This window comes from Pseudoliparis swirei, chromosome 23 (genome assembly GCF_029220125.1).
Source record: "Pseudoliparis swirei isolate HS2019 ecotype Mariana Trench chromosome 23, NWPU_hadal_v1, whole genome shotgun sequence".
NCBI classification, from domain to species: domain Eukaryota; kingdom Metazoa; phylum Chordata; class Actinopteri; order Perciformes; family Liparidae; genus Pseudoliparis; species Pseudoliparis swirei.
Genome location: NC_079410.1, coordinates 5100168 through 5110154, shown reverse-complemented (window position 1 = coordinate 5110154; position 9987 = coordinate 5100168).

The window sequence follows — 9987 nt, the reverse complement described above, 5'->3', positions numbered from 1 at the left end:
GTAAGTCATGTGCAGCTCCACCATACATTATTCATCACTCTCATCATGAAGAGAACCTCCATCCTCCTTTATCTCTCCCTCTCCCTCTCCCTCTCTCTCTCTCTCTCTCTCTCTCCCAATTCCTCAGCACCAATTAGCTATACAGCTGAGAACATCCTCTCTCTGTTTGCCAACCTCTCTCTCATCCCAACGCAGACCCTCACTATGTAGCTCAGGTTTTCGTCATCCCTTGCTTCCCTGAGCCACTTGTAGCTCCTTGTCCTCTCTCAGATATACAGGAGTGCAGGTGATTGATCTCGGTACGGATCTCTCCTCATTGCGTTTCAAGGGCATTCATGAACGGCCGACGCGACGCTGTTCTGACCGACTGCCGGAGCGCGATTGTTGGCGAGCGGAGGCGGTGGTCGGTCGGGATTCACGAGAGCAATAACGTACGCTTACAAACAAACATCTAAGGGGGGGGGGGGGGCTGAGCCTGCCCTCCTTTGGCGGCGTCCTCCACGCCGTGCTCACCTGCCACTCCGTCTCGCCCGGAGGCCCAACACGGCTTCGTCGTGAGCTTTTGTTGTGACCCGGGGATATTTCAAGTGTTCACTCTTTTCTCTCCCTCTTACTTTCTCTCTCTCCTCCTTGCACCACCAGCACCAACCCCCCCCCCCCCCCTCTTTTCCCGGTACAGTGGATGCTCCAAGCATTTCGACGAGCTCGGCTGCCTAGCCCTACACAGGACCACGTCCCTGGACTCCCCCTTTGTTACCATATCATGAGATGTGAGCCCGAGGCGTGTAGCAATGCAGCGCGCCGCCTGTGTCTTTAAGAGAGAGCGAGAGAGAGAGAATATAATGAGTAATGGGGAGGAAATAAGGCATGGAGAGAGCAAGTGAGAGCGGGAGTGGCTGAAGGAGTGTGAATTCATCGTGGGCAAAATGTGTGCTTTGTTCTCGGCTGTGTGCTGAGCGTCGCTGCAGCGGCACGATGTACCACGGCTCAAATTGCTGAAGAGTACGCCCATATCTCTCTCTCTCTCTCTCTCTCACACACTCTCAAGGCTCTCCCGCTCAACCTCTCCCTCACACACACACACACACTCGCGCACGTGCTTCGCAGTCACACACGCGCAGTGCTGTCAGGAGCGCCGCCGCCGCTGGACCACAGCCATCTCGCGAAGGAGGTTTCCAGCGGGAGGGAAGAGGAAAGCCGGAGCGAGAGACGAGACAAAGGGGGAAGGAGGACGGCAGGAGGAGAGGAGCGAAGAGGAGCGCGGGCGCCGGCACCGAGGAAGGAGAGACCCGGCGCTTTGTGAAGGAACAGAACGCGAGCGGCAGGAGGCGGGAGGAGGAGGAGAGAGAGAGAGGAAGAAAAAAAGAGGCGGGGGAAGAGGAAACGCGATCGCTTCGAGCCGCAGCGGTCCGTGTCGCAGCATGGGCAACGCACCATCCCAAGGCACGGCAAAGCTTTTCTCCTCGCACACTTGTGCGGCAGGTACCTCGCTTGGTTCTGCGTGTCGCCGGCCGCCCTCCTGTTACCCCCGCTCTGTGAGAGGGGGGTTGAGCATCGCTCGAGGAGAGCGACGCTCCGAGGTAGCGTAACGGGGAGTCGGGGTGCTGGAAACACTGGGTGGAGGCACCGTTTGTTGAAGCAGGTGGTGCTTGTGGGTGTGGATATGTGTGTGTATGTGAGAGAGAGAGAGAGGTGACTACAGAGAGAGAGAGAGAGAGAGAGAGAGAGGTGTGATTGTGCTTCCCTATTTGTGTGTGATGGAGTGGTGGTTGCAAACTGCCTCTGTTAACCACATTGAGGAGCTCTTGGAAGCAAAGCGCTCGTGTGTGTGTGTGTGTGTGTGTGTGTGTGTGTAAAGACAATAAGATAGAGAAGAAATAAAGTCAGACAAATAAAAGGCTTGTTGGATGTGACGATGAGGGAACGAGGCAGCTTTGCCTTGAGTGAATGGGGGATGATCCTGTAGATGATTATCGGGTGGGTCAACTCCTTCATGTGATGCTCTCTCTATGTTCCATTCGCCCCCCCCCCCCCACCACCACTCTCTCTCTCTCTTATTTTTTGTATGTCGTTTAATCGCTCGTCTTGCAGCCTGACAATGTCGTGATGGTAAATGCTCCGAGGGTCTCTGTTTCCCGGCGAGAGGCATATCTGCCGCTCGATGCACACATTCTGCATTTCTGCATCCTCCACACCGTATATATTGGTGTGTGTGTGTGACACCTGCGTTTCAGGAAGACGGAGGGGAGTGCAAGCGTGGAGGCAAACGATATAAAAAGAGGGCAAAGTGAGAAAGATGAAATGTACACGAGGCGCGTTGAAACGCCGCCGGGGTCGAAGGGCGTCCGTGTATCTGACGCGCAACGCGGGGAGAGAGTTCATCTTCTATCGAGATGCGAATAAATAAAGATAAGGGGAGAGAGGGGGCGAACGATCGCTTTCAGAGAAAAGGGCAGAGCCGCCGCACGGCCGTCAGAATTAACTCATCAACATTAAAATCCCCACCGCTATCTCTTTATTCTCCCTCACCTATTTCTCCCTCTGTTCTTCTTCCTCCTCGTCCTCGTCCCTTGCTTGGCTCTCACCCAGAGACAGTCTGGTACCTTGCAGGGGGGGGGGGGGGGGGTAATCTAATCCATAGAGTGTGAAAAGACAAAAGACCCAAAAGGGGGTCGGCCCGTAGAGGGACAGCAGCGATGATGAGGTCATCGTTCTTGTTTGATCGGTAAACGAGGCTCAGCAGCGGAATAGTAGACGTCTCTTCTAATCCTGCTTCAGATGTGGTTTCAGTAGAATATTGATGTCCTCCACCTCTCCCCGGTCAGTTTTTTTGGCTTCATATTTCAAAGACTTATCTTAGAGGTCTCTGTCCCGGCTCAGGTGAAGGCAAACACGCGCCGCAGTGCCACGAGACCTTTGACACGAGCCAGAGGTCTGTGTGTCTCTTGGATTTACTTTTGCTTCATCGCTTTAAATCTCGGAGGTCTGTCTGTTGTGTGGAACGGAGTCGCACAAGTTTAAGATATATATTCCATCAAAGCATAACGGTTTTTAATAATGTGCCGGAACCAAAGATTTGAACCTGCGGTATGCAGGATGGCCTCTGCTCTTCAAATTCAAACGAATGCAGCCAAAGGCTGAGCTGATGTGTTTCGGGCCTCCGGGGAGTCGTCCGGTCCAGGTTCAGCGTTGCCAAGTCGGTCAGCGGTCGTCGCCGTGTAACCACAGCCCGTCGCTGCAAAAAGAAGCATCTCCATAAGCCCATTACCGTCGTACCAGTGCATCTTTTAAACCGTGGAGAATAGACGGAGCGCGTTGAGCCCGGCATTAGCTCGGCGCTCATCGTAACGTCGCCATTGTGCGTATGCTCAGCCGAGGTTTATGTCAACGCGCGTGTCGCTCGCTCTCTCTCTCTCCGCTGATCCTCTCTCTCCGGAGAAACGCCGGCCGAGACGTGCGCGGGCGCGGTGAAGGATAGGATGCATTTGGGCAGCAACGCACTGAAATTGACTAAATATCAGGGTTTGTACGGTCATGGAATACCTGGAAAAGTCATGGGATTTTAAAATGGTCATTTCCAGGCCTGGAAAAGTCATGGAAAAAAACTTAAATCATAAAAGTTTGGGAAAAGTCATGGAAATGTGTTATAATCACATCATTTACGCCGAGTTTGAAATAATTAATATGTTTTTTAAAGAAAGACGCTCAAAATGTAAGCCGGCGTGCGCCCTCGATGCGCAACATTTTCTAAATTGTTCATGTTTATACCGAGATTTCAGTTTGGTCGTGGAAATTTGGTTTAAAGTCCTGGAAATCCATCGGTCAAAATGTGTAAGAACCCTGAAATATGAACTGTACCATTTGGACTGGGACTGGAAGCGGTGTGTGAGGCGTGGTGATGACCTCGTTGCATCTTGCGGTGGGCTTAGTCTCGGCTTTGGCTCGCTTAATACTGCTCATGGATGCACTGTAGGGACACGGATGAAGGAGGATGAACCTTTGGAGACTGTCTAGTGAGTCATATTTCTGACACTTGTGAATTAATTTTCTTGTCATAATACTTCGGGCCCGAATGTTTATGAGCGACTCAAAGACGGCATCGCGGAGGACGAGCAGATGAATGCTTTTCTGATGGGATAATAGATTGGAAACCTGTTTGTTCTCCTTTCATCTCAGAGGATAATACGTGTAAACAACAGACAGGTGGACTGACCCTGGTTATGTCATCATGCCGGTGGGACATTCACCTCTAACTAACCACGTCGTCTATGGAGGACTTAAAATGACTTAAGTATAAATAAATAAATGCATGAATAAATACAAGAATAAACTAGAATGGGCACTCGGTAGAGCGCATACCTTCGCATATCACAAGATTGGGCATTGAATTATGAACATTTTGGCATTAGTTGCATGCTAATTGGATAAAAATTGACCGCGCTATGGTAAAAAGAAGATTTTGACCTATTCATGACCTTGACCTTTGACCCGATCGATCCCAAAATCTAATCAAATGGTCCCCGGATAATAACCAATCATCCCACCAAATTTCATGCGATTCGGTTTAATACTTTTTTAGTTATGCGAGGAACACGCATACAAATAAATAAATAAATAAATACACGGCGATCAAAACATAACCTTCCGCATTTTCAATGCGAAGGTAATGAATATGACAGAGTGTATGAATAGTTGGTAGTAGGCGTATTCCACGATGGAGACCTCCACGATCCATCAGGCAGATGGAGGGAGAGAGGAGTGGGCGGAGTCTCAACATGTGTGTGTGTGTAAATATGTGACCAGAGGAGTGAACGTTTTGGGGAGTAAACGCTTCCAGAGCGCGTCAGAGTTATGTGACGAAATGATCACGTCTCATTCAAGAGTCTTTTCTCTCTTTTCCACTTTTGAAGAAGCGTTCCTGGTGTGAACCGAGGTTGCGAGTCAAACGCTCCGCGAGTTAACCCTCGAGGTCGTTAATGATGCAAGGGTTTTTAAATATTGCATCCATTTATCAAACGTCGTTGTTTCCGCGCCACAGTTATTCCAGTTTTCTGCATAATGACGGGCGGAATAATATGAGCCATTCAAAAAGCTGGTTTCATGAAGGTGATGGATGTGTAAATTATGGGGGAATCCAAGTGGTCCAGGGTTGGTTGGTCTCTGATACAATTAAATATAATTCTCCTCCCGTTTTCAATTACTTCAACCTTTTCAGAGAGCATTTCAAAGAAAAGAGAGAGAGTATTGAGTTGGTGAGTGCTGACCTTCTGTCCTCTAAAAGCAAACGGTCCACTCTGTTAAATGTTAGTCATTTTCTTCACTTATCCATCTCCAATAATATCAAATCAAACACGCAGGTGACTCTTAAAAACGCTTTTATTATGGAAAAAACATGCATTCAGTTCAGCAGTTATTTTCGCCATCGTTAGTCATGTTTCCTTTATGTGTGACTTCATGAACTGAGCATTTCCTGTTTTACCTTTCAATAGCGGCCCTTGGGTTAAGGCGAGGGTACGGTCACGGTAAAACAACAACAACTAGAACGGGCACTCGGTAGAGCGCATACCTTCGCATTTCACAAGATTGGGCATTGAATTATGAACATGTTGGCATTAGTTGCATGCCAATTGGATAAAAATTGACCGTGCTATGGTAAAAAGAAGATTTTGACCTTTTCATGACCTTGACCTTTGACCCGATTGATCCCAAAATCTAATCAAATGGTCCCTGGATAATAACCAATCATCCCACCGAATTTCATGCGATTCGGTTTAATACTTTTTGGGTTAGGGTTGGGGGGGGGGGTTCTGCCTGTTTTGTGATATACATGCATAAAAAGGTGCCTAATATTTGAAGACTGAAATAATATCGGCATTATAATTATTATAACTGTGAGGATTTTTTTAGTTGCCTATTTAGTGGAGCCCCCTCAGGACTTGGTGCCCTACGCACAGCGCGTAGTGCGCTATGGGAGCGGCGGCGCTGGGAGGAGTTTATAGCATGCCGCACAAATAACAATGAACTAGTGGAGGCGGCAAGGTGCTCCGTGTTGCCAGATTGGAGATGGTGAAGTATCGTACCAAAGGCTCAAAATGGTCGTATTTGGAGGATAATTATCGTGTATCTGGCAACCCTGAGATCGGTCGACCAATGACTGTTCTCTCTACCGTCAGAGCTCGCGCAAGAAGGTGGAACGTAAGGGAGATACCATTTCCAAAACTTGTAAGGGGTAAATTCTAGTTTGTGAAAGACCCAGAGAAACACAAATATCCGATGAAGCAAAATCCCGGACGTTTTTGGAATCCCTGCCGGACGCATTTTTTAGGTCTCAAAAAGAGGACATGTCCGGGGGAAAGAGGACGTCTGGTCGCCCTGCGTTACTGTACAGCGGCTTGTATCACAGGATCCTAAAGTGAATGCAATGTGGGTCCAGGAGGCCAATATTTACATCATCGTCCTCTCGATTCTCACCCGCTCGCCAAGCTGCAGTCGGGCCTCAGCCGTCCGTTGTGAGAAGTATTGCGCGCCCTAATGTGCTCCTTGAAAGCGGGTCATAAAAACACCACGTCGCGTATTAAGTTGTTTTGTAGTCGGGCGTTAACAAGATGGGCCCTACACCGACAGCAGCTTTTCTGCTGACTGTGCACACTGTGCAGGAGGAACGAGGGGAGCAGCTCCATGTTTACGCGTGGCGTCGTCTGTATCGACAACAGTTTAACTTCTCCATTCGTTTGACTATTTTGACGGCTCACATTCGTCTTATTACCAGGGTTCGTACGGTCATGGAAAACCTGGAAAATTCATGGAATTTTAAAATGGTCATTTCCAGGCCTGGAAAAGTCATGGAAAAAAACTTAAATCATAAAAGTTTTGGAAAAATCATGGAAATGTTGGTACTATATTCACATGAGTTTGAAATAATTAATATAAACAGATGGATTTGCACATAAAGAATAAACATTTATATAAGTGTTTAAAGGAATAAACATGAATAGAAATGTTTATTCTTTTAATCAAACTATTGTCTCATTCATTTGTTTCATTTAAGGTAAACTGTACGCTTTGGAATTCTCATTTTTTGAATACAAAATTCTCTAAATTGTTCATGTTTATACCGAGATTTCAGTTTGGTCGTGGAAATTTGGTTTAAAGTCCTGGAAAAGTTATGGAAAAGTCCTGGAAATCCATTGGTCAACATGTGTCAGAACCCAGTATTACATGTAGCCCGGCCGTCTTTGAACGCAGCATCTGTCCTCGGCATTAGCGACGGTCGCTACGCCGCGGATCAATTTGTGAGATAATGAGGTAAATATTCACATCCGGTCGTTATTTTTCCAGCGATGACATTTTCTGCCCTTTTCAGACCTTTTGAAATGTCAGTTTGTTCTGCACGAAGGCGTTTAGAGTCGCGATCGCCGAGATCTCCGTTTGGTTCTCGTCGTCATCAGTAGCGTGAAACGGTAATTATCTTTTTCGTGATTTTACCCCGAGAGTGTCGCCGCGGACATCCGCGACACGGCAAAAACGGGCCGTACGCTCGATGGTGACTTAACGGACTTTACAGGGTTCGTACGGTCATTGAAAACCTGGAAGAGTCATGGAATTTTAAAATGGTCATTTCCAGGCCTGGAAAAGTCATGGAAAGAACTTAAATCATAAAAGTTTTGGAAAAGTCATGGAAATGTGTTATAATCACGTGTTCATTTACGCCGAGTTTGAAATAATTAATATGTTTTTTAAAGAAAGACGCTCAAAATATAAGCCGGCGTACGCTCTCGATATCGCACAATTTTCTAAATTTTTCATGTTTATACCGAGATTTCAGTTTGGTCATGGAAATTTGGTTTAAAGTCCTGGAAAAGTCCTGGAAATCCATCGGTCAACATGTGTAAGAACCCTGCTTTATTGAAGTGAACGTCTTCGCTTCGTCGTCTTTCATTACAGAATCCAGGCGTTCCCGATCAGACGATGACGTCGTCATTCTGGTAAAATGTTAAAAAGGGAAGTTCTCTCCTCCGCGGCGCTCCGATGATTGACGGCACGCTGCAGAATAATCCCGCTGCCTGTATTTTCCGCATGGTAACATCTTGCTCATTTCTGTTCACACAGTTTGTAGCTTTGCTGACTCTAAACATATAAATCCCGCCCGCGGCGATTTAGAAACCGGCTTTCTGCTTATTGAAGAGTGCGAGTGTGTTTTATTTTTGTGCCGTTTATTTTAGTCTTGTAATTACATAAACGGTGTCAAACAATGAGAGCCCTCCTGAGCCAGTCCTGCTTACAGAACGCAGGAGATAACCACTGCGTCTGACCTTTAACCTTTCTGGTGTTAAACTATCTCGTGTTTTATGCATCAGTTCGATCATTTAACTAAATTCAGGCGAAAGGAACAGTTCACCAGGAGTCCCTTCCTTATGCTAAGCTAGGCTAACCGCTCTCTCTCTTCAGCTGTCCTTTTAGCAAGAACAGATATCATAATTAAATACAATCTCAGGGCAATATTAGGGTTTCTTTCAGCGCTTTTATTCATCTTTATTACATCTATCGAGTTTAATGTAATCGAGTGCAGCCGATCTGCCGGAAATTCTACATTTACAAAAGATTGCAATGAACAGTTTCTTTGTTGACGTTGTCAGAAAGGTGTTAATGCGACTGTTTAACCCTCCTGTTGCCTTAGGGTCAATTTGACCCCATTCAATGTTTAACCCTCCTGTTACCTTTATATTTACTGACATATTTTACCCTCGGGGTCAATTTGACCCCAGCAATTAAAACCTCCAGAAAATTATTAGAATTAATATTGTTTTCCAAGTTTAAGTGTGAGGTACTTTATGTTTGTTTGTTGACTACCTAAATAGCCCTTTAAATATATAAACAAGTTGATATTTCTTATATGTTTGAGACAGTGAAAAACAGCTTGGGGTCAAATGGACCCCAAAGAACACCGACATTAAACATTGAATGGTAACAGGAGGGTTAATATTGAGGTGTCAGCTGGTGGAATAATAATAAAGACGCGTCGTGCTGGACTGCATCGCATTGAAATGTGCTTTTAATATTCTTCTCATGTTTTTAAATGTGGAGGACAAAACACCAGAAGCACCTTTTTAATACTAATTGCATTACGAATCAAAACAGGCATTTCATAATTTCTAATTATTTGTTTGCCCTCTGAGACTAATGAGTTCAGTTTACGTACCTTCGCCGTGCGTCAAGACGAGGACAACCGGCCGGTCTCTCTCTGGAGGGAACAAAGATGGGGCACGCAGTCGTACTCTGCTTCCTCTCTTCACGGGACATCGGTAGTCTGAACATAGCAGATGCAGATCACGTTGCGCTCTTCTCCTTCACGCAAGGTCGTTTTTGTGTTTTTCCGTGTATATGATTATTAATAACCATTAGTTTTATCAAGCCAGGTGAATGCTTTAAAGAAAAGGGGGTCAGAGAGAGTTGAGGCGAATCACTTTACGAACACGCCGACACCCGAGTGCACTTGTTACGGCGGAGAGACGGATTTAGCTTCCCGGGCCAAAGACTCGTTCACCAAGAGGGCCGAGCTGTGAAGCCACTGAGAAAACGGTCGTTGCCTTAAAAACTTCGAGAGAGGGAGCGAAAGCCAGCGTGGAAGAAAGTGGGAGAGGGAATAAAGATGGCGCCAGGAGAAGCCGCGACGGTTTCCTCCCATCGCTTCTGATTTCCATCCCCGAGGCATCAAATGCGTCCACGCCGCCTCGGAGGGTCGGCGCTCGAATCGCTCGTTCGTGTTTGGAAAAATGGAAAGAGGCTCTGCCGCAAACCTGGTGGATCGCTTTTCATTTCCTTCCCCACGAGGAGCTCCCCTCCTGACAAGGAAACCAATTCCAACCTTATCGCCCCACTAATACACACGTAACGGCTCGTAACCGGCTGGGAAGCGGATTCGGATTTGCATCGGCCCGAAGTTCGACTCGGCCGAGAAGAAGAATTTCCTCCTTTTTTTGTTGTCGA